This window comes from Camelus bactrianus, chromosome 16 (genome assembly GCF_048773025.1).
Source record: "Camelus bactrianus isolate YW-2024 breed Bactrian camel chromosome 16, ASM4877302v1, whole genome shotgun sequence".
Lineage (NCBI taxonomy): Eukaryota > Metazoa > Chordata > Mammalia > Artiodactyla > Camelidae > Camelus > Camelus bactrianus.
This window is the reverse complement of record NC_133554.1, coordinates 12,695,150-12,717,317: the sequence shown is the minus strand read 5'-3', so window position 1 is coordinate 12,717,317 and position 22,168 is coordinate 12,695,150. Positions and strand designations below refer to the sequence as shown.

Below are 22,168 nucleotides of genomic sequence, written 5' to 3'. Positions count from 1 at the left end.
AGAGTCCCGGAAAGACAGCTAGAGCAGAATTCTAGCCCAAGAGAGTCTTGGCCCCATTTGTTTTCTTGTTGGATTAAAAAAACTTTTTTTTTAAACTACGGTAAAATATATACAACATAAAAATTGGCCATTTTAACCATTTTTTAAAAAATGGAGGTACTGGGGATTGAACCCAGGAACTCATGTATACTAAGCGTGTGTTCTCCTACTGAGCTGTACCCTCCTCCCTTAACCATTTGCTAAGTACACAATTCTGTGGCATTAATTACAGTCACAATGTTGTGCAACTGTCTCCACTATCTGTTTCCAAAACGTTTTCATCACCCCAAGCAGAAACTCTGTACCTATTAAGCACTAACCTCCCATTTCCTACTCCCTGCAGCTCCTGGTAACCTCTCATCTACCTTCTGTCTCTATGAATTCGCCCATTCTAGGTATTTGTGGAAGTGGAAGTATATAATAGTTATCCTTTTGTCTGGTTTCTTTCACTTAGCACAATGTCTTCAAGGTTTATCCATGTGGTAGCATAACTTCACTCCTTTTTATGACCGAATAATAGTCCATTGTATGTCCACACCGAATTTTGTTTATCCATTCATCTATTGATGGACCCTTGAGTTATTTCCACCCTTTTGGCTTTTGTGAATGATGATGAATGAATTGGCATATTAGTATCTGTTTGAGTCCCTGCTTTCAATTCTTTGGATCTACACCTAGGAGAGGAATTGCTGGGTCATATGGTAATTTCATGTTTAATTTTTGAGGACCCTCCCCAGCAGCTGCACCGTTTCACACTCCCACCAGCAATGCATGAGGGTTCCATTTCCTCCACATCCTCACCGACATTTATTTTCTGTTTCTTTCTTTCTTTCTTTCTTTCCAATCATCTTAGTAGAGTAAAATGTTTCTCCATTTCCCTGGTGACTAATGTTGTTCAGCATTTTTCATATGCCTGTTCGCCATTTGTATATGTTCTTTGAAATCTGGTCCCATTTTATAGCAAAGGAAGCTGAGGCTCTAATGTGTGGTGTGGTGTTCTGGGCCCATTCCTGTTTGGCCCCAGGCTCTCCACCCTCATACCCCCAGCAGCCACAGGGGATTCTCATGTTCTCCAGACACCATGGGACTCTGCTGAGCTCTGGGCCAGGTGGAGGGAAAAAGGAAGATGTCCACTGTGTGCCAGCACCGAGCTGGACTCCTTCCCTCTGGCCTGAGTCCCCTTCCCTTACATCCCTACATGATGACTTCCTGCTTGTTCTTCCAACCTAGACAGCATCTCCTCTGGGCAGAACTCAGCATCCTCCTCTGGGCTCCCAGAAAGCTGTGTCCTTGTCTCAACACTGAGCTCCTCACAGCAGAAGGTAAGTGATGGTTGAGGTCCACATGCAGGGGTTTTCTCCAAGAGCCACGCCCTGCTCCTGGGCCCTCAGCTGGGATCAGGTGGGTGCTCCATGTGCTTTATTTCTCCTCCTGGACCACATCTCAACAAGCGCTTGTTTGTGAGAGGGAGAGGGAATAGGAGAACAGCAACACTTTCCCACATTTATTGAGCACTTACTGTATGCCAGGCCACACCAAGCCCTTCCATCATTTGTCTCAACTTCACAACAACCTCAGGAGGTAGGCCCTCTTATTATGTCCTTCTTTAGAAAACTCAGCCTGTCACAGGTGGGCACAAGAGGGTCCTGTTGTCCCTGCCTCTTTGATGCCACCCCTTAGCCCTCCCAAGCCTTCCTTCCTCCAGCACAGCCCTCCTGGCTCTCGTGCCATTTCATCCCATACCTGTCACATCCTAGATTTGGATGGGGGTGATCGGCAGGCCTAGTGATGAGAAACTTATGTCCAACCCCTTCTCCAAGTGGAGGCCTCGGGGCTTCCTAAACTCATCCGTAAGGATTAGTGAGCCCTCTCTCTGCTGAGTGGGGTGGGGGTTATTCTCCCTTTGTGACTGATGAGGAAACTGAAGCTCAGAGAAATCAGGCAACCTGTCTAACAGTGGGGATGGAGGCTGGCCTCAGCTTCAGATCTTCTGCCCTCAAATCCAGAGCTCTTTTCTCTAACCATGTTGCCTCTTTAGATCCAAGAGCTGGTTTCATCAACGGGTACCAGACATTTAAAAACACAGTCCCAGCCTTAGGTTGACTTTCCTCCAGCTCTTAATGTTCTCACCCCCAAAATGGGACTAATAGAACCTGCCTCTCGCAGCTGCCGGCAGAGGCTAGCATGAATGAAAAGCATGTAGCATGAGGCCTGGCACATAGTAGGTGCTCCATAGTTTCTTTCCCTTCACTCTTTGGGTACCCGCCCCCTTTCCTCGGGGGTCTGCTGCAGTGGGAAATGAGAATTTCTGGGCTGGGGGGTAGTCGACCGCGTTTGAAGTGACAGTGACAGATGGGTGCGCTGGCTCTCCCAGGCGCCCGGCCAGCCCTGCGGTGCGTGTCCGCCAGTCCCCGGACATTTTCTTCCTCCTCCTGGCCACGATGAGGTGTCATTTGCCGCCTGTCCCTTCTCGTCATCGATTTCCAAGTCGTTAATTAACGGGGCTTGTCAGCTGGGAAGATGAATTCTGTCCTCGGCTCTCGGGGCTTTTTGTTTTGGGATTGTAAATGTTATAGATCTCCCATGATGGAAGGCCATGGGGTCAGGGGGCGCCAGGCTGCCCAGTGGGGGTGGCAGGCAGGGAGAGGAGCCTGTGGGCCTGGCTGGGCCCTGCTGGCCTGGGACAGGCCCCCGGTGGTCCCTGACAGCGGCCTCTCTGACTTGACTCCCTGGGGTTGGGGTGGGAGGGGTGGGGGAGTTTTTCTGTGATCCAAAATTTCACTCTAGGGGAAACTGACTTGTGTCAGATGGTGTAGATTCAGTCATGCCCACAATGGGGACTGGCTAGAGGGGGATACAGACCGTACTCAGTCTGATGGGGGAGACGCCGTAATCCTCAGGGAGTAGCTGGTCTGATGGGGGAGACACATTGTTGTCCTGGGGGAATAACCAGTCTGATGAGGGAGTCCCAGCTCTGGCCTGGGAATGCCCTCAGTCTGATGGGGAAGACAGTTCCTATCCTGGGAGAACCCCCTGTCAGATGGGGGAGGCATAGCTCTGCCTTGGGGCCACCAGTCTGATGGAGAAATACCGATCCTGCGCTGGGGGAGTTTAGGCCTTAAAAATTTTGCCAACTTGATTCAACCGGGTTTAGAGCCTGTGTCGTGGTATCTTAGGCAAACCACTACCTGGGCAGGCAGGCCCCCTGCCTCCCACGTGAGGTCTCAGGGCAGACGAATGGTTGCACCAACAGCTGAGACGAATTCCAGGCGGGAAAAACTGATGCCTAAGAATTTGGGCTGATGTAAAAATAAAAACAACACACTTGGTTTTTGTTGATCTGAGCCGTGGGATTTGTGTTTTGGGAAGAGCTTGAGAACCGCTGACCGGCAGTCATGGGGCAGCGCGTTGCATCTGGGAGACCGGCTCCTGTCAGCCAAGGAGGGGGTGGGAGGGGCACGCCCTTCGTTTTCTGGGTGATGGGGGCTGCTCTGCCCCGGGCCTCACTGGGACTGGCTGAATATGGAACTCGAGCTTAGGGTAGGAGGCCTGGTTTGAGCAGCAAGATTGCTCCCGTCTTGCTGGTGACCTTGGGGGAGTTTCCTCTTCTCTGGGCCTCTGTTTCCCACAGGAGATGGAGAGCAGAGGCGCCACCCTCTCTGATGCTCAGGTTGGTGGGTGGGGCTCAGGCTTCACAGCTAGATCCCTGGGGTTTGAACTGGGCCCTGGTCTCTCACCTCGGCTGAGCAGTCCAACCCCTTTGAACTTCATTTCCTATCTGTAAGTTGGGGGTAATAGTATCACACGCTTCTTAGGGTGGTGATGATTAAATGAGCTGTTACGATAAAGTGCTGAGAACAGTACTTGGCTCAGTAAGTGTGGCTTCATTATTATTATCTGACTACAGGATGGTACTGCAAGCGGGGTCTGAGCGCTGCGCACAGCCCAGCAGCCAGATTGGTTGCTTTCAGCCCATTAAGCATTTATAGAAACCGCCCTGGCTGTCCCCTTACCTTGGTCATTTCTTCCCCCACACCTCATTCTTCTCCCTTGGGCCCTGAGGTGGGGGGACTGCTCCAGTGTCTGCCGGCTGCTGGGAGTGGGCGGAGAAGACACACCAACCCGGATCTCTCAGAAGCTCCCGGGCTCCCAGGTTCCTGCTGGAGCCTCAGGAAATGCAGCTTGGTTCAGGCAGCCCTGCCTGGGTGGGCGGTGGACAAAAGAAGCCCCAGAAGGTGGCTTTAGCGTCTGGGTGACTTTGAGAGGAAGAAGGAGAAGTTACTTTGAGAGGGGACTCCCAAGAGCCTGCACCCTCAGGCTGAGGTGAGAGGGGGCTCATTGCCTCGGTGACAGCCCTCGGTGTGAGGGGGACACATGAGCACCAGCTGCCTACCCCCTCCACCTTACAAATGGTCCCGGACATCAGCCCACCCTTGGCCCTCCTCCAGAACTGAGGAGTTGCGGGGGATAGCATAACATGATTTGGGGGCATGGGGGTCACTTGAGGAGCCAGATCAATGAGTGCTATCCCAGGATGTGAGGGAGACTCTAAGGGGGGAGGCAGTGGGGGGCACCCATCAGGCTCCCCACCCCACCTGACTCAGGTCCCCATCATAGAGACAGAGGAACTGATGCCCAGAAAGGGCTCCTTACCCAAGGGAACACCAGGAACTATTGGCAGAACAGGGACTAGAATCCAGACGTCTGGACTCACAGTCCAGTTCTCTTCCCCCATCACCACCTGGTGGGATGTAGCCCAGGACAGAAAATGAGCCTGAGAGCCCCCACCCCATTCCCTCCAGACACCCCACAGCTTCCTTTCTGTGCAATCGGGGCCCTGGCTTTGAGTGAGGGAATGTGTGAATGAATGAAAAATGACGAATGCTGTGGCTTTCTCGTCAGCTCTAGTGGGGCCCTGGCTGGAGCCCTCCCCATTTCAGAGTGAGCCTCCAATAGTCCCATTGGACAGATGGAAAACTAGAGGTGAGGGAGAGTGGCTGTGGAATGAGCTTCTGTGGGATCTGTTGCTTCTTGGCTTCCCAGGGAACCTGGGGTGATGGGGACCCCTGCTGGGAGGCAGAGAGCCATGCTTGGGGGGTGTTGGTAGATGGCTAGGGTCCCTGCCGCAGGCCTAGGATGAGGACATCCCTTCTGCCAGGGCTACACGGACCCACTTCCATCCTGCAGAGGCGGCTTCTCCTTTTCTCGTCTGTAAATCACAAGCTAAGGGGCTGGAATCTGGGAGGAGGAGCCGGGCAGGGCGCTGTTGGGGAAATTTACAGCAGTGATTTTCTCCTCCACGTTGGGAGCTGAGGGGGCTGCAGTAACTCTGCTGTGGCTCCTTATAAATATCACCCACACCCCTAGCCTGATGCTCCATTTACCACACAGGGGCAGGGGCAAGTCTGCTGCAGGGAGGATGGAGGGTAGACTTTAGCCAGAACTTCCCAGACACCAGGAGGGTCGAAATGGGTGAATGATGAAGGCAACAGCACACAGAAGCTGGGGGGTGGATGGGCTGGCCTATGGGGTACCACTCGTCCACTCGACAGATATTTAATGGGTGCCGGTATGTGCCAGGCTCTGTCTGTGCCAGGTGCCGTTAAGCATGAACCCCCTGGAGCCCAGGGGCAAGATGGACTTTAATGGGATAAACCCCACAGACACATCCCTGTGGAATAGTGAGCCTGCCTGCTGATTCCTTATGGCCTGAGGGAATCTGAGGCAATCACTGCCCTCCAGTGTCTGGGCCAGGCCTGAGGCCAGAAGCTGCCTTCTCTGCCCATACTGACCTCCAATCAGGGTCTTAATTACAGCTGCCTGCCCTGTGCCAGGTTCTCGCAGTGACATCTTCATACAGCCCTGGGACCATCAGGTTTGTTGGTCTTTCCTCCTGGTTCCTCGCAAACTAGCCTCAGGGACTCCAGCTTTCTGTGGGGTCATGGCTGAGCTGGGCTGTGGGGAGAGCCTGGCCCCTCTCCCTCCCTGACCCCGCATCTCAAAATGGTGAGTTTCAGGACAAAGACTCAGTTGAGAAAGAGACACTTCTTAAGCAGTGGCGGTGAGAGTGGAAGGGAGAGGTCCAGGGTCATAGCCAGGGCCCTCAGAGAATAATTTAAGATGCTTAACAAAGCTCCCAGACCCGGAGGCAGCCTGGCAAGGAATAAAGATCACCACAGACATCGGAGAGCCTGACTCTTGGCGACTTTTCTGAATGTAACCTTGGGCAAGTCACGGAGCCTCCGTTGCTCATCTGTAAAGTGGGGTTAAACACACCCAACACTGTCGTGAGAACTAAATAGGAAAATAGTAAATTGGAAGGTATACGTGTGCAGATTAAAGTGCATGCACAAAATAAAAAATTCGAAAGGACAAATGGGTGGGAATAGGGAGTAAATCTTCCACGTGCCCCTGCACCAGACCCCCACGCCCCCTCCTTGGAGGCAACTATTGCTTGTTTATTGCATAGCCTTCCAGAGAGAGAGCTTATCTATGCATATTAGACATATATATATATTTATGTACATATTTTAATATATTTAGATAGATACTCTGAATTTTTTTTACAAAAAGAGGCACATACTGGATGTACCTTATTCCTAGGAAGCACTTCCTGGGGTCAGAGGTGAGTTCCCTGTTATAGGAGGTGTTTGGGCAGAAGCTGGGTAATTGATGGGACGTTGCAGAAGGGAGCCTCCCATTGGGTGGGGCTGGCCTGTGCTTCTATCCGGAATCTTCTCTGTCCCCACCTTCCACAGAGGTGGAACTGAGGAGTGGAGAGGTGAAGGGACATGGTCTGTCACCCAGAGAGTCTATAGAAAAGTTAGTGAAGACCAGATGGATGAAAATGACCCGGGGGCCAAGCCCATGGGAAGATGTCCAGTGGTGCTTGGGTCCAAGATAGGGGCAGGCTGGGGAGGCCCAAGACATCCCAGGAGAGGGTCCACCAGGTCTTGGGGGTGATCGGGGGAGATGGCAGCATGTGCACACCCACAGCCCTTGCGTTTGTTTGCAAAGGCTTAGCCAGGAATCTGCCCTTCTGATCCTGAGGCCTCGAGTTGCAGGGCTCAGAGCTGGCCCTGGGGACAGAGTAGGGGCAGCCAGTGTCTGACCCCCTAAACCTAGTGTCTCCACTGATCACCAGGCCAGATAAGGGGCAGGTCAGCCGCTGACCTTAGGCCTTGGGGCCCCTGGTGAGGAGGGGGTGGTGCTGAAGTTGGAGGATCCCACTCTCAGGACTGGAAACCCCCCAAAGAACTTACTGACCCCTGTTTCCCAAACTTTAGTCTTCTGCATTCTGCTTTCATACTGTAGGCCATTTCCGAGTCCCCTGGTATTTTTTTCCAATTACTTAAAAAAAATTTATTGTTTTTAGTGACGCATAGTTGATTTACAATGTTTCAGGTGTACAGCAAAGTGATTCAGTTATACATGTATATATTGTTTTTCAGATTCGTTTCCATTATAGGTTAATACAAACTATTGAATATAGTTCCCTGTGCTATACAGTAGGTTCTTGTTGTTTATCTGTTCTATATATAGCAGTGTGTATCTTTTAATCCCAAATTCCTAATTTATCCTTCCACTCCCCCTTTGGTGACCATAGGTTTATTCTCTATGTCAGTGAGTCTGTTCCCCCTTCTCCCTCTGTCCACAGTTTCCCTTATTAACAGCTCTCACTGCTGTGGCTCATCTGTTACAATTAATAAATACTTATACACTATTATTAACTGAAGTCCACAGTTTATATTAGGCTTCCCTCTTTGTATTGTACAGGTCTATGGGTATTGACAAGTGTGTAAGTTCATGTGTTTACCTTTTACAGTATTACACGGAATAGTTTCACTGCCCTGAAATTTCTCTGTGCTCCACCTGTTTATCCCTCCCTCCCCACAACCACTGTTCTTTTTACTGTCTGTAGTTTTGCCTTTCCCAAAATGTCATATAGTTGGAATCAAGCAGTATGTAGTCTTTTAGACTGGCTCCTTTCACTTAGTAATATGCATTTAAGTTTGCTCCATGTCTTTTTGTGGCTTCATAGTTTAGCTCTATTTTTTTTTTTTAAACACTGAGTAATATTCTGTTGTATGGCTGTACCACAATTTGTTTATCCAGTCACCTTTTGAAAGACATCTGGTTGCTTCCAAGTTTCGGCAGTTATGAATAAAGATGCTATAAACATCCGTGTGCAGTTTTTTGTGTGTGGACGTAAGTTTCCAACACATTTGAGTTAATACCCAAGGAGTGTTATTGCTTAGTTGTATGCTAAGAATATATCTGGTTTCGTAAGAAACTTTCAAACTTTATTCCAAAGTGACTGTTCCATTTTGCATATCCACCAGCATTGAATGAGACTTCCTGTTGCTCCACATTGAGTGTTGTTGATATTTTGAATTTTAACCTTTCTAATAGGTAGTTAATGGCATTCCATTGTTGCTTTAGCTTGCAATTCCCTAATGACGTATGCTGCAGAGCATCTTTTCATATGCTTATTTGCCGTCCGTTTATCTTCTCTGGTGAGATGACTGTTCAGATCTTCTGCCCACTTTTTGAGCTGTTTGCTTTCTTACTGTTGAGTTTAAGACATCTTTGTAAATTTTGGTTACAAATCCTTTATCAAATAGGTGTTTGGCTAATATTTTCTCCCAGTTTGTGGCTTGTAGTTTCATTTTCTTAAACTATACCCATTTTAAAAGTGAAAACTTATATCTTAGCAGTAATGGGGACACCAGAATCATTTGCCATGAAAGAAGGTAACCATAAAAAAATATATAATAGAAAACCCCATGTTATTTCAGTCTAACTAGTCCTGTCACCTGCTCCAGATCTCTGAGCCTGGGGCTTAATCTCTCCTGTTAAAGAAGGAATAAACAAGTGGTAGAGAGGTGCAAGCTGAACTGGCTCCAAACCAAGACCTTCTCCTGGTCAAAATCAGAGTTTGGAAAATAATTGAAGGCATAACTTTTTTCTCTGTGTACCAAATGTTATTTGATACTGGTCATGTATCTCCTAAAATAATCCTCGGGAATCGCTGATACAGTCTACCCCTTGGCCCCTGCCTTTACCCAACTGGTGCTAAAATCCTTTGATCTTTCACCCTGTGTGTGCACGCTTCCAGTGAACAGGAAATCCCTCCCTTTCAAGAAAACTCATCTCTCCAAAGGCAGCTCTAATAGGAAGCTCTTTATTGCATCAAGCCTAATCTCCCTGTAACTTCCCCCACCGGTCTCCCTTCTCCACCTTGGGGACCCCAGGATCAAAGCTAATTTATTTGCCCCAAAGAGCCATTAACCTCTCAGAGCCTCAGTTTCTTCATCTAAAAATTAGGGAGAATACAAGTCACTTTCCAAGGAGTTTTAATGATGAAATGAGATACAGCATGTCAAGTGCTCGGCTCCATGCCTGGAGGTGGGAAAAAAAGGAAACTGTCTGTTGATTCTAGTGTGAATTCATCCATAGGAGGGGGTAGGGAGGGGTCGGTACAGTTTCGTCTGAGGGGGTCTCAGCATCGTTGAGAGAGACCAGGATCTGAAAGTCTGAGGAAGTCCTGCCATTAAATGACTAGGTCTGTGTCCTAACAGAACCTTAGGGAGAATGATCCAACTTCTTCATTCCATAGTTTAAGAATCTGGAGATTAGAGAGGCTGAGAGATTTGTCCAGAGCCACATGATGAGAGGCAGAGCTGAAGCCTGTGGGGACAGGTATGGGTTTCTGAGTGCTGGAAATGGACTTAAAGTCCCCAGCCCTGGCTATGGGCTATCTGGCTATGTGGATACCTTACTGTGTAACCTTGTGCAAGTGTCTTTCCATCGCTGTGTCTCAGTGTCTTCACATAAAATGAAATATTGACCTAAATGGCTTCCGAGGTTCCTTCTCGCTCTAAAATTCTGTGATCACAGAGGTGGTTCTTGAATTTGAAGGAAGGCTGGGATCAATTTATCCAAGAGACAAAGGCATTCTCGGTGAGGGAAGCAGCACAAAGATTGAGGAAGTAACTAGACCAGTCATTTGGGGAGATGAGACCCCAGAGCATTTTAAATGTACAGAAAAGCACTGGCTCAACAAATTCTTTCCCTTTCTCTGAGCAAAACTTTCCGTGTTCACAGCTCTACTTCATCTATTAAATAGAGGATAATGTTGTTGAACCAAAGTCCATTCACCTTTTCTTCCAAAGCAGTAAAGCTGTGGCTTGGCACATAATTGCCTAGCTAGGGACCAAATTCTCCCTCCATCTAGTAGCTTCATGTGGTCATGAGACAATGTCCCCACTAATGGAATGAGAGCTGAAGTGACATGTTGCTATTGCTAGACCTGGCCCTTAAAACACTACTATTGTGCTCCTTCCAATTTTTCTCCTTCCTGGAAATGTTACCTGGATATGCTGGTGACCCAGCATAACCGTGCGGACAAGGGCATTACCAAGGGCTGGTACAGAGGACCTCACAGAGGGAGCAGGTTCTTGTCTGGCTGTGTGGAGCAATGCAGCCCTCCTATCTACCCTGTTACACGAGGACGAGGTAAATTTTTCTGTTCTTTAGACCCGTGGACTCTTTGTTACAGCTGCTCAGCCTTTTGCCAGAACTAACGTGCTGTATCTAGATAACTAAGGTCAGAGGAAAAATCAGGTGACTGCTCAGAGCTGAGTTCTGAGGGTTTCTGAAGGTCAACTTGCTGCTCTCTCATGAGCATCTCTGTCCTTTGGCCCCTCTCCCTGGGTAAGGGCTATAGGTCCAGGAAAGTGAATGGAAGGTCCCTATTTAAAATGGAAAGGAAGGGGAAAAAAAAAAAAAGGGAAGGAAAGAAGGAAGGGAGGGAGAGAGAGTGGGAGAAAGAAAAGGGAAGTCAAACATGAAGCCAAAGAAAGAATCCTAGGGTCACAGAGTCTTAAAAGGTCATAGACATGGTCTTGCCCACCTGCAGCCCTCCCAGCCACTGCCTTCTCCCTCTTTTGCAGAGGAGAACATTAACTTCGGAAGATGTAGTCATAGCATAACTAAAATATTTCAAGAGTTGAGGGGGAACAAGTGGATGAGGGCTACGTATTGCTGTCCATGGTCCTGAAACGCCCCATACTCATACATAATGATTATTCCATTCTGGGACATTGATGATTCTGGTTCATTCTCTCTAGTCATTCTGAACCAAGGAAGACAAGAGAGAGATCATGGGGCAGAAAGGTCACCACTGAAAGAGAAGGGCTTAGGGACAGAAGCTATAGAGAGGCACAGCTGTGACAGATTGTCAGGGAGAAGCAGACATTTTTTTGGACGTTGTTTTCAAACTGCAGCTACCTGGAAAGAAACCAAGTACTACCAACTATAGCCCAAATATAAATTGACTGAGGGAGAATAAGAAATGTGTGTCTCAAGTGACGCAAAGCTGTACGTGTGTCAACATGAGCAAACTAATTCAGGTGGGCATGCAGAACACAAATGGGAGGGGTAACGGGGTTGACTGTAGTTAGTCTTTGTTTTTCTTTTCTTGCCTGGTGAAAAATTCGCAAATTTTACGCTGTCGTCACAGAGCAGTCAAAACTGTGATTATGTTTCACAATTTTGACAGCTAGTTTCATGTACTTTAAGTAGTTCTACTCTGTTATAGACAATTTGAACAATTTGCTCTTCCCTCAGAAGTTAAAGGAGGTCTACACATGCGTCTGCCTCCCACTAAACCCATGTGGAGAGCAAGCCATAGAGCTAGAATTTCTTGATCATTGCTCTAAGTGCATTGTGTGTAAGAACTTATTTTTCATAACGACCCAGGAAAGAAGGTGGCATTAGAGCAGATGAGGAAACAGTGTCAGAGTGGTCGGTACCTTGTTTGAGGCCACCAGCTGGTAAATGGCAGGTTGGGATTTGAACCAGGTAGTTTGGCTCCATAGCTTTCATTCTCAGCCCTTGGCTAGTCCAACCTTTGGTGTCTTGCTTGGCAACAGCAGAACAATACCCAGTTTTCTGATTCCCAGAGTAGACCGTTCCCTCCTCACCATCTCCATGTAGGTACATCACAAAACTGGGGTCCATTTGCTGAAGAGGGGGATGTAATGGTAAGGAGGCTGTGGATCTGCTATGCATTTGAGGCACAGGGCTGGTCTTGGTGGGAGACATGGGGCAGGGGAGAAAGTGGGCTCAGGCTGAGATCCGGACTCCAGCACCCCTTCATGCCCCGGAGAGCTCAAGCCAGGGAGGAAGATCCAATTTCCAGGCAAGGTTGAAACCAGAGACGGGCTGCCCCCTCCCACTTGCCTCCTGTATCCCTCCCCCTTGTGTGCTGATGTGGAATGGGCTGAGGGCACAGGGGAAGTATTGTTCCTGCCCCTATCTTGCACGACCCAGCTCCCAGTGGAGCGTGGAGGAGTTTGTGTAACTTTCCTGGGGGTTAAGAGCAGGTCAGCACAGGGCTGCAGCTCCGGCTACTCTCCCAGCAAAAGGACCCCAGGCTAAGCCAGGCAGCCCCGTGGGAACAGCAGCACATACCTTCTGCCCATGCCCTGAAACGGGAGGGCAGCCTGAGCTGCTGGGCGTGAAGACACAGACCCCAAACCCCCCAGCTGCCCTCCTCCCAGCCTGGGCCTTGGGCACAGAGGCAGATCACAGAAGCCAGGACTGACAGGAAACCTGGAGACAGGCTATGCAGTGCCCACATTTGACAGATGGGCAGAATCGGGCCCAGAGAAGACATAGGGGCTAACATGACTCAGACACCTTATGAAGTGCCATTCGTTCATTCATTCACTCATTAGTGGGGAGGGTATAGCTCAAGTGGTAGAGTGCATGGTTAGCATGCACAAGGTCCTGGGTTCCATCCCCAGTGTCTCCTCTAAATATAAATAAATAAACCTAATTACCTCCCCCTACAAAAAAAAAAAAAAAAAGAAGAAGAAGAAGAAGAAGAGCTGAGCATTCATTCACTCATTAATTAGTTGAACAATCACTGTGGAATGTTAAGTGTTGCCATTATCCAAGGGCTTTGTTACATTTGTCATCCAGATTGGTGCTCAGGGGAGGAAATAGAGGCTCAGAGAGAGCATGAGATCCTTCCAAAGTCACACAGCTGGTTTGCAGCAGGTCTACTGAGTGCCAGCCCCAGACTTACCCGTGCACAAGACATGCAAACATGCATATAGGTATGGTTCCTAGGAAGTCAGTTGGAGGAGGAGGCTTAAGAACCTGTCTGACCCATTCTCCTGTCTCCTAGCAAATATGACCGAGTCTGTTCCACTCAGCTATTTATTTGGTGCCTACTCTGGGCAAAGTACTTAATTGATTCTCATCTCCTGGGAAGATTTCCAGAAACCAACCAGCCTCCTGCGCTGGGAAGTTAGTCCTGATAAAATCTTTCCTCCTCTGATTTAAGTCCTTTCCATTTGTCATACACAGGTTGTGAACACAGCTTGTTTTTCAAGCAAAATTTTTCCCCATCACAGGGTGAGTAAAGCCTGGGATAGGATCACGAATATGAAAGTTCAAAGGTGTTCACTCCCTAGCACCTGGTGGAGAGTCAGCTCAACAGAGACTGGTGGGATGAATGGAAATGAACACAAAAGTCAACGTTTAAGCAGCACTTCATAAGTTTGCAGAAGATGTTCATAGACTCTCTCTCTTTCAGTCCACAAAGCCATCCTGGAAGGCAGGCAGGCATTTTATTCCCATTTCAAAGAGGAGAAAGTCGAAGCTCAGAGAGCATAAGTGGCTGCTGAGAGCCACAGAGGTTGTGAACAGCAGAGGTCGACCTGCACCCAGGCCTCCTGACTCCCAGTCCAGTGCTCCTTCTGTGACACCAGGTGATTTAGGTACATATGCATGATACAAATAGGCAGGACGGTATAATGACAGTGGCAGGTGTGTGTGTCTGGCATTCTTGCAGGGTGGGAAATGCTCAGTTGGGCTGGAGCCATTTCTTCCTTTCCTAGGGTGCAGGTGGAGGAGGGGCCTCTATCCGGCCAGATGTGTTGGGAGGAAGAATGAGTTCATGGCTTGGGTTAATGATCCCTGCAGCCCACTTCACTGGGTGGTGGGAACAGGTGGCCAAAGCCAGGCTGGTTGACCTGGGCATGGGGGTGACTAAGTTAGGAGGCAGTGACTGCGGTCCACTCCCTCCAACCCCCAGGGAGATGGATATGAGGCATCACTGTCCCTATCAAACCCTCATCAGCATGCATCCGGGCCATTACAGCTGCCTCCTAACTTGTCCTCTGTCCCCTACCCCATCCAGTCCCATGCCTCCTCCTTGCTTCCAGCAGAGCTGGATTTATACAGCTCAAACCTGCTCGTGGCACTTTTCTCTGCAGTGCAGAGCCCAAAACCCCCAAGCAGGCTCTCAGCATCTGGCCCCAGTTTACCCTTTTAACCTTGGCCGTGGAACTCCCCGTTCTGCACCCTGTACCCTCTCAGTGGCTTCCCCCTACCCTCACCCCCACCCCTTTGTCCTTGCTCTTCCCTTTACCTGGAATGCCCTCCTGCTCAGGGTCTAACATTGACCTTTCTCATTTTTTTTTTCTTTTTTTTCTGACCTTTCTCATTTTCAACTTGCAACTCAGTTTTTCTTTTGTGATATCTCCCACCTTTTGACTTGTGTTTGTGTGCATTTTATCTTCTGCCATGGACCATGAGCTCCTCAAGATGTATCTCATTTAGTCCCTCTGGTCCCCAGCACAGCAGTTGTGCCACTCATGGTGGGAGCTTAGAGCCCACAGTGGGCTGGGCTGGGGGTGGTAGAGGGGCTTCCTCACCATGGAGGCTCAGAGCCAGGCTATGCCTGGATTCAAACCCTGCCCCTGCCACATATTAGCTGTATGACTTGGGCAAGCTGCTTCACATCCGTGCCTCAGTTTCCCTACTGTCAAATAGAAATAACAGTATCTGCTTCATGGGGTTCTTTGCAGATTAAACGAGGCAACAGATGTAAAGCATTTAGGACAATGCCAGGCACATAGTTAATGTTCAATAGATGTTAGGTATTATTTATAATTTAGTGCTGTCAATGACTAGCTGAGATTTTATTTTCAAACAAGAGTTTCACATGGAGAGTAAGAACGAACATTTATTGAGCACCCGCTACATTCCAGGCAGGGTGGTAAGATTTTCACATGCTTTTCCCCATTCAGTCCTCACGAGGATGCCAGGAGGTAGGGCCCACTCCCACTTTTCCTATGAAGAATCTGAGGTTCAGAGATTAAGTAATGGGTTTGTAGACGCACAGATAGGAAATGGCAGAGCTGAACTTGAACCCAGATCTGTGTAACTCCATGCTCTGGCTTTTCTTTTTGTTCAAACCTATTGACTCAGAAATCCGGAGGGAGAGCCCTGTGAAATGGTCCCTGGAAGGAGGCAGCCCCCTTGTTGCCCCCCAAGGCTAGGTGCCCTTCCCAGTCCCTCTCCAAGGCCCAGCCTCCAGGGAGCAGTGGAGCTGGTACTGAGGTCAAGATGTGACCTCAGGGCTTGGGGAACTTGCCGGAGTCCCTGTGGACTCTCCCTCCTCTCTTTCTCTCTCCTCCAGCAGCTGAGCCAGGACTGTCTCTTGGGCTCAGCCTGGTTGGCTCCAGGCCAATTCCAGATGTCACATATCAGGCCTGAATCCCAGGAGGCTGCAGAGTACTGGTAAGATGCCCACTCCAGGGGCATCACAGGGACACCATTGTACCACACACCCAGCCTCAGCTGGGTGACAGAAACCCAGCATTGGAACACAACCCACCTGTGCTGGAATCCAGGCTCTGGCACCCCTCTGCTGGCCTTGAGCAAGCTACTTAAGGGCAAAGGGACTCAGTTTCCCCATATGCAAAATGAGGAGAATAATCTCTGTTCCCCAGGTTGCTGTGAGCATCAGTTAAGATGGGGCTCAGGAGGTGCTCAGTAGACACTGGTTTCCTCCCTTGGGAGCTCCCCTGGACATTCCCCGCGGGCCGTGTCTAACGTGTTTGAGTAGGAGATCTGCCTGAAAGCAACCTCCCGTGCTCTGGCAGCAGAAGTTGCCCGGGGAGCCTTCTGTCTGAGGCCATGGTCACTTTGGCCTCTCCTAGATGTAGGGTGAAGAGGGACTCAGCCTGATCCTGCCTGGACCACTTTCCTATCCCCGTGGGGTACTGGTTAACCTCCCCCTGCAGATACCATGAGCCCCCTGGGCTGGCTGGGGACGGGGGTGCAGCAGGCCCCAATCTGCCTGTTCCTTGGCCAAATTCCTGGCATTCCTGCAGGAACTGACCTATCCTAGCCTCTGTCAGGTTAAAGGATCTCCCTACCAACCTCAGTGCACCTTCAGAAAGCCCATTCTGGACCCCAGCCAGTGGCTTTATCTGCTCTGTGCCCTAGGTTCCCTATGAGGGTGATGTGTGCTTACACTTGACAGATGGAGACCTTGAAGCCTGGAGAGAGCAAACAACAGGCCACACTGCTAGGAAGCACCAGGGCTGGAGTCCAAATTCATCCAGCCCCAAAGTCCATGACCTTTCCCCCACACCCCTTGCCTCCTGGGTCCTGGCCCTGGGAGGAAGCACTCCAACCTCCCCACCTAAGGAAGGAAGCTCCCTCACCACCTAAGTAATGTGGCTTTGGCTTTGAAAGGGCCTTGCTTTCTCCTTGCCTAGAATGGACTCCTTTTGGTCCATCCAAGAGAGCGGGGAAGAAGGGGAGGCAGAGAGACTCTGAAGACCCACGTGGAAGCAACTGGCCACTGGAGCTGAATGGTAACAACAGTGGCAGGCTTGTCCTGGACTGGCCTCACTCTGGCCAAAATCCCCTGGTGAACATGGCAGACCCCAGGAGGGAGCAGGCCACCTAGGTTAGAAGCTAAGGAAGACAGATGAGGGGGTGCTCTTCCGGCTTCAACCACGTGGGCATGCAGCACACACCACGCCTGCCTGTTAAGCCTCTTGGTTGCAAGTGACAGGAAACCTTTCTCAGACTGGTGAGTGTCACAAAACAAGGGGAATTATTGGTTCTCATAATGGAATAGTTCAGGTATGGATCTGGCTTCAGGTGCAGTTTGATTCAGGGCCCAGATGACATCACCGGAAGTCATCTCTCAATTCGGTTCCATGTGGTTGTCTCCATTCTTTAGCTCCATAAAGTGGCAAAAATAGCTGTGTTGTACTAGGATGGATAAGAACACACTACAGTGGAAAGGAAGGCACTTCTGTTTCTCAGAAGCCCCAGCTTTCATTGGCTCTGATTGGTTCATATGCCCACCTTGGAATCAGTCACTGTGGCTGGAGGTGAGGGTGGGGGACTCAAAGATTGAATTAATCCAGAGCCCATCCCTGGAGTTATGGGTGGTACAGTTCCAGCAAACCACCTAGGGGTGGGGAAGGAGTAGTGTCCAAAAGGGAGTTTGGGATTTGGTTTTGAGAAGGAGCAATGAGTGCTAGGCCACCAATAGCAATGTCCCCCCTACACAAGCTCCCCCAGCAAAGCAAACCTCGATGTCATTCAGAAACCCCAGCCTTGATTCTGAATTTTCCTTTCTACCCCTCTCCTTTCATCTCATCCCATTTCACTTCTGAACTTGTAGCTCAGGCTCTGTGTTAGGTCAGGGTCCCTAGAAGCAGAGCCTGAGACAAGGATTTGGGCATCTGTTCTTTCTTGGGGGTGTGGTCTCAGGAGAAAGGGCATGAGAGAAGCAGAATTAGGCAGGGGAAGGAGCTAAGCAAGGATGCAGTCTCAGCTGGACTCCAGCATCAGCCTGACCCCCCAGGGAGCTCTGGGCAGCAGTTGCACCTGAGTTGGTCACTCCTCGAGGCAAGGAAGCCAGCCTTTTGCACTCCTCTCCTCCCATCATGCCAGTCACTCAGTGGTTATGGGCTACCCAGGCGTGCATAACCTCCCAGGAAGCAGCTCCCATTCACCAAGGGTGATTCTCCAGAGGTGGGAGCAGCTAAGAGCCATTAGTAGCTAACACAGCAGCAAAGGGGGTTTTGGCAGAGTCCACTCCAAGCTCCTTGCCTCACCCTCCAGACTGAACACTTAGTCCTGTTTCCTTGGCAGTGACCTGACTCCCTCTGTGACCCCCTGGGCTAAATCACCTTCATGCTCCTCTGGTTGCTTATAAATGCCTCTCCAAGCTTGGTAGACTCTAAGGGCCTCCTACCTTTGACACTGTTCCCAAGGTGGCCCATGCTCCTACCTGGCCCCTGGAGCAGGAACCAACCAGACAGAGGTGCCCTGCCCCGGGGAAGCAGCACTTACATGGGGCTGCCATGGAGGAGGGCAGAGTCCCTGGCTGCCTGGTCTCCTCTGCCTCACTCTCCTCTAGTCTGACCTTCATCTGCTACGTCAGCATTGGGATTGCTGGGAAGACATGATGGCATCTGCCCCCTCCTAGTGAGCGCATTTGAGCCTCCTTCCAGAATGGTCAATTCTGTTGGCCCTTCCAGTTCCCCGGCCCTGGATTCTTTAAGCAGCTGATCCCCGCTGACAAGAGTGGTTCAAATGAACTCTCGCCAGGTGCCAACTGCCTTTGATGGCTTCACTCTGCCTTGTTTGGGGGCTTGGCTCATCTACTTTAAGAGTGGCCACCCTATGCAAACTTAAAGGACAAACAACAGATGTTTGCAGACATAGGACCAACAAAGGGTTAACACTGTAATATACAAAAAAGTTTTATAAATCAATAATTATATATATGGACGCTGCAATAAAAAATTGGTCAAAGGACTTGAACAAGCAATATTATAAAAGAAGTAGAAATTGTCAATATGCATATGAGAAGGTGCCTGACCTCACTAGTAATCAAAGAAATTCAAATTAACGCAGCCATGAGGAATCATTTTTTTTTTTGCTTTTCCAATTGGCAAATATTCCTGTGAGGGTGTTGAGAAATGGCCACCCTCATTCCCTGTTGATGGGACAACAGGAGCGTAAAAAGCTACATTTCTGGAAAGCAATTTAGAAACCCTTGGCAACCCTTAAAAGTGTGCCTAACCTTGGAATCTGCAATTCAACTTCTTGGAATTTATCCTAAGGAAACATTGGAAGATGTGCCCAAGGATGTATGTGCAGTGATGTTTATCTCAGCACTATTTATAATAAAAAAAAAAAAAGGAAATGACTTAATGATCCTTTAATAGAGAATTGATTGAATCAATCATGGCTCCCTCGTAGAGTGGAATTTTATGCAGCCTTTAAAAATCTTGATGCACATCTGTGTGAACCGACATCAGAAGAGTCCAATGATGCATTAAATTTTTTTAAGTTACAAAATACATAGAGTATGTTTTATCTGTGTTGAATTTTATACCTACATGTGTACAGAGGCCCAGGAAGGTATCTGGAAGTGTGTTCACCAGTTTCTGGGTGGTAGGAACAGTGGGTTCTGTGGTTTGTGCCTTCTTAGGGTAACCAGTGCCACATGGCCCTTTGGGCTTGCCACACTCACCCCTTCTCACGCTGGTAAAGTTGACTCACCCCGGGGTTTAAATGACTGGCTGTGCCCCTTGAAGAGACTTGAGGGCATTGATCATGGTGACCCAAACTAGTGTGGATTGTTCTGGGGCTCCTGACTGTGTTACATAACAAAGTCCTCCAAAAACATATTGGTGTAAAACAATCACTTTATAACAGATTCTGTTGTTAGGAACTTGGAGAGTGCACAGTGGAAATGGCTTATCTCTGATCCGCCAAATCTGGCGCCTCAGCTGGGAACTTGGAGATGACCAGAACAGCCAGGGGCTGGAGCCACCTGGAGAGTTCTCACTCACACGTCTGACACCTGGGATGACTCAGAGGCTGGGCTTGGCTGGAACTGTCAACAGGAACACCTACTCTTGGGCTTCGCGTGGCTTGGGCTCTGACTGCGTGGCAGCCGGGTTACAAGGAGGAGTGTCTTCAAGAGGCAGAATCTGGAGAATATTTTGAGAGATGAAGGCATAAGCTGCTTCTGTCATAGCCTCGGAAAATCATGCTGGTGTCACCTCCATCACATTCTATTGATCACAAGTGTGTCACTACAGCCAGTTCCTATCCAAGGGGAGGGGAGCTAGACTCCACGTCTGGTTGATGGGAAGAGCAAGGCCACATTGCAGAAGAGCACGTGAGACGGGAGATAGTGTGGGCTCCTGTGGAAAAGGCGGTTGGCCACAGACATCCTTTCTTCCCCGCTGGACTCAAAAGTTGAGAGATGTGAGATACGGAATAGCCACAGCCACCTTGGAACCACAAAGAGGAAGCCTGCGCAGAAAGCCAGCTTGGAGGAGAGCCAAGGGATGTGGGAGAGCTAGAATGAGAGAGGATGAGACGGACGGGGAAGGGAGTCAATGAGAGAGAGGGAAAGGAGAGAGACCAGGTCCAGAGGGCATCACCAGAAGCGAACCCCACCCCTGCCCCCTCAGTCCTAGGAGCCAATAATCCCCTTATGGCTAAGCCAGTTTGAGCTGGGTTTTCTAGCTCTTGTAGAAGAAATGGTCCTTATCAGTATAAAGGGATTTTATATGAAATCCTTTTTTATACTTTTTTTCATATTTTTTATACTTTTTCATATTGCTTGAATTTTCTACAATGAGTTTATCATATTTTCAGTGTTTAAAAATTTTAAACTAAACGACCTTTTGTGAGTCACCAATGGCAACAACCATGACTTTAATAACCTCCCATTTTGATCGATCAGAAGACTAAAATCCTTTGCCTCCCATTATCTTTTGTTTGTCGGAGTGCAGCCCGCACACTCCCGTCCCACCATCCCTCACCAATTCCTCAGTGTCCTCCGAGCGTCAGGCACTTTCTAGTTATTTCACTCAGTGCACAAGGAGGCTGTGGGAGGATTCTGGCACCGTGTGCGTGGTTGCTGGCCTCCAGAGCCCCGAGTCCAGGGAGGAGACGGAAGTGGGCAGAATCAATCTGATCAAGGGCTATCAGTGCTAGCGTGGAAGAAGATGGGAGAATTTGGAGAAAGAGAGGGAAATTCTTACTAAAATGGAGATGAAGGGGCATTCCAGGCAGAGGGACCAGCTTGAGCAAAGGCCTGGTAGGGAGACCATATGATGTATAAAAGCAAGTGACTGCAGAATAGCATGATGTGGGGGCTTCGGGAGAGACCTAGATGACAGGTTGGAGCCTTGGCTGGGAGGGCCTTGAATGCCGGGGTAAGGAGTTTGGGCTTTATCTTGAGGATAAATGGGGAGACGCTGGAGGGATTTAAACAGACAAGTGTCATGATCGGATTTTGAGATGGAATGATAGCTCTGATAAAGGTATGGATAACAGATGCGAGAGGCCTGCGATCAGGTAAGCAGCTACTGCAACAGTCCAAGCAGTCAGGAGGGAGAGTCTGAGTCCCCTTGCATCCTTGTAGCTGCTCTGTCTGAGCCCCACCCAAGAGCAGACCTTCCTTACTGCCTGTGCCCAGGGCCTGTGCTTGCGGAGAGAAAGCCGTGTGGTGTCTTCCAGAGTCACACTTTGACCTTGGCCAGAGACCTCATCCTGCCAGAGCCCCATCCATTCGGGTTCCCCAGATCCTGTCTCAAGTTAGGGTGTGTGGGAGGCAGAGGGTATCTACACCTACCCTTATTCAATCCACCCAACTGAGGAATACCCAGATTGGAAGCAAGTCTTCAAAAAACAACAGCCAAAAACAATACAGACACGAGCAACAACATCACGTACCATAAGACAGTATCAACACTTGACACAGATTGTCCCATTTCCCACCCTCCACCACCCTCTGAGGCAGATCCCATTGCCCTGCCCACTTCACAGATGAGAACACTGAGTCTCGGAGTCAGTGCAATAGCCACTCCCACTGGAGGCTCCCCCAGCCAGTTATTGCCTGAAGATTCCACCCCAGCAGCTCTGAGGTCCTTGGTCTTCACAACTGGGATGCAGTGGCCTACTTTCTCCTACTGCTGATCTGTCCCCTCCTGTCAGCAGCCCCCAACCACCCAAGTACCATCACCACTCACCCCAGCCGGGGGCGGGCTTCCTGCTCCCTTTCCACCGCCCCAGCATTCATCTCCCTGCACTGTCATGGTTTGTTTGTCTGCACTGTGGGTCCAGCCTAAGGAGAAGCAGGCAGCTCTGACTCACCCTGTGGTCCCAGCACTCATCCAGAGCAGGCTCGCAATGAATGATCAGATGTTGAAGGGAGGGGTAGGCGGCTCCCCACTCCCCACCTGCTGTGGGGCCTCTGGCTCTCCAGAGG

At 49.5% G+C, this 22,168-nt stretch overlaps 1 long non-coding RNA gene across 1 annotated transcript in view; it reads left to right on the top strand.

Annotated features, from left to right (window-relative positions):
• The first annotated feature begins 1,308 nt into the window (after nucleotides 1-1,308).
• LOC141573595 (uncharacterized) overlaps nucleotides 1,309-22,168 on the top strand; it is a 118,284-nt gene continuing 97,424 nt past the window's right edge. The window contains exon 1 of the long non-coding RNA XR_012499452.1: nucleotides 1,309-1,361. This is a non-coding gene — a long non-coding RNA (uncharacterized LOC141573595). The remainder of the gene's footprint in view (nucleotides 1,362-22,168) is intronic.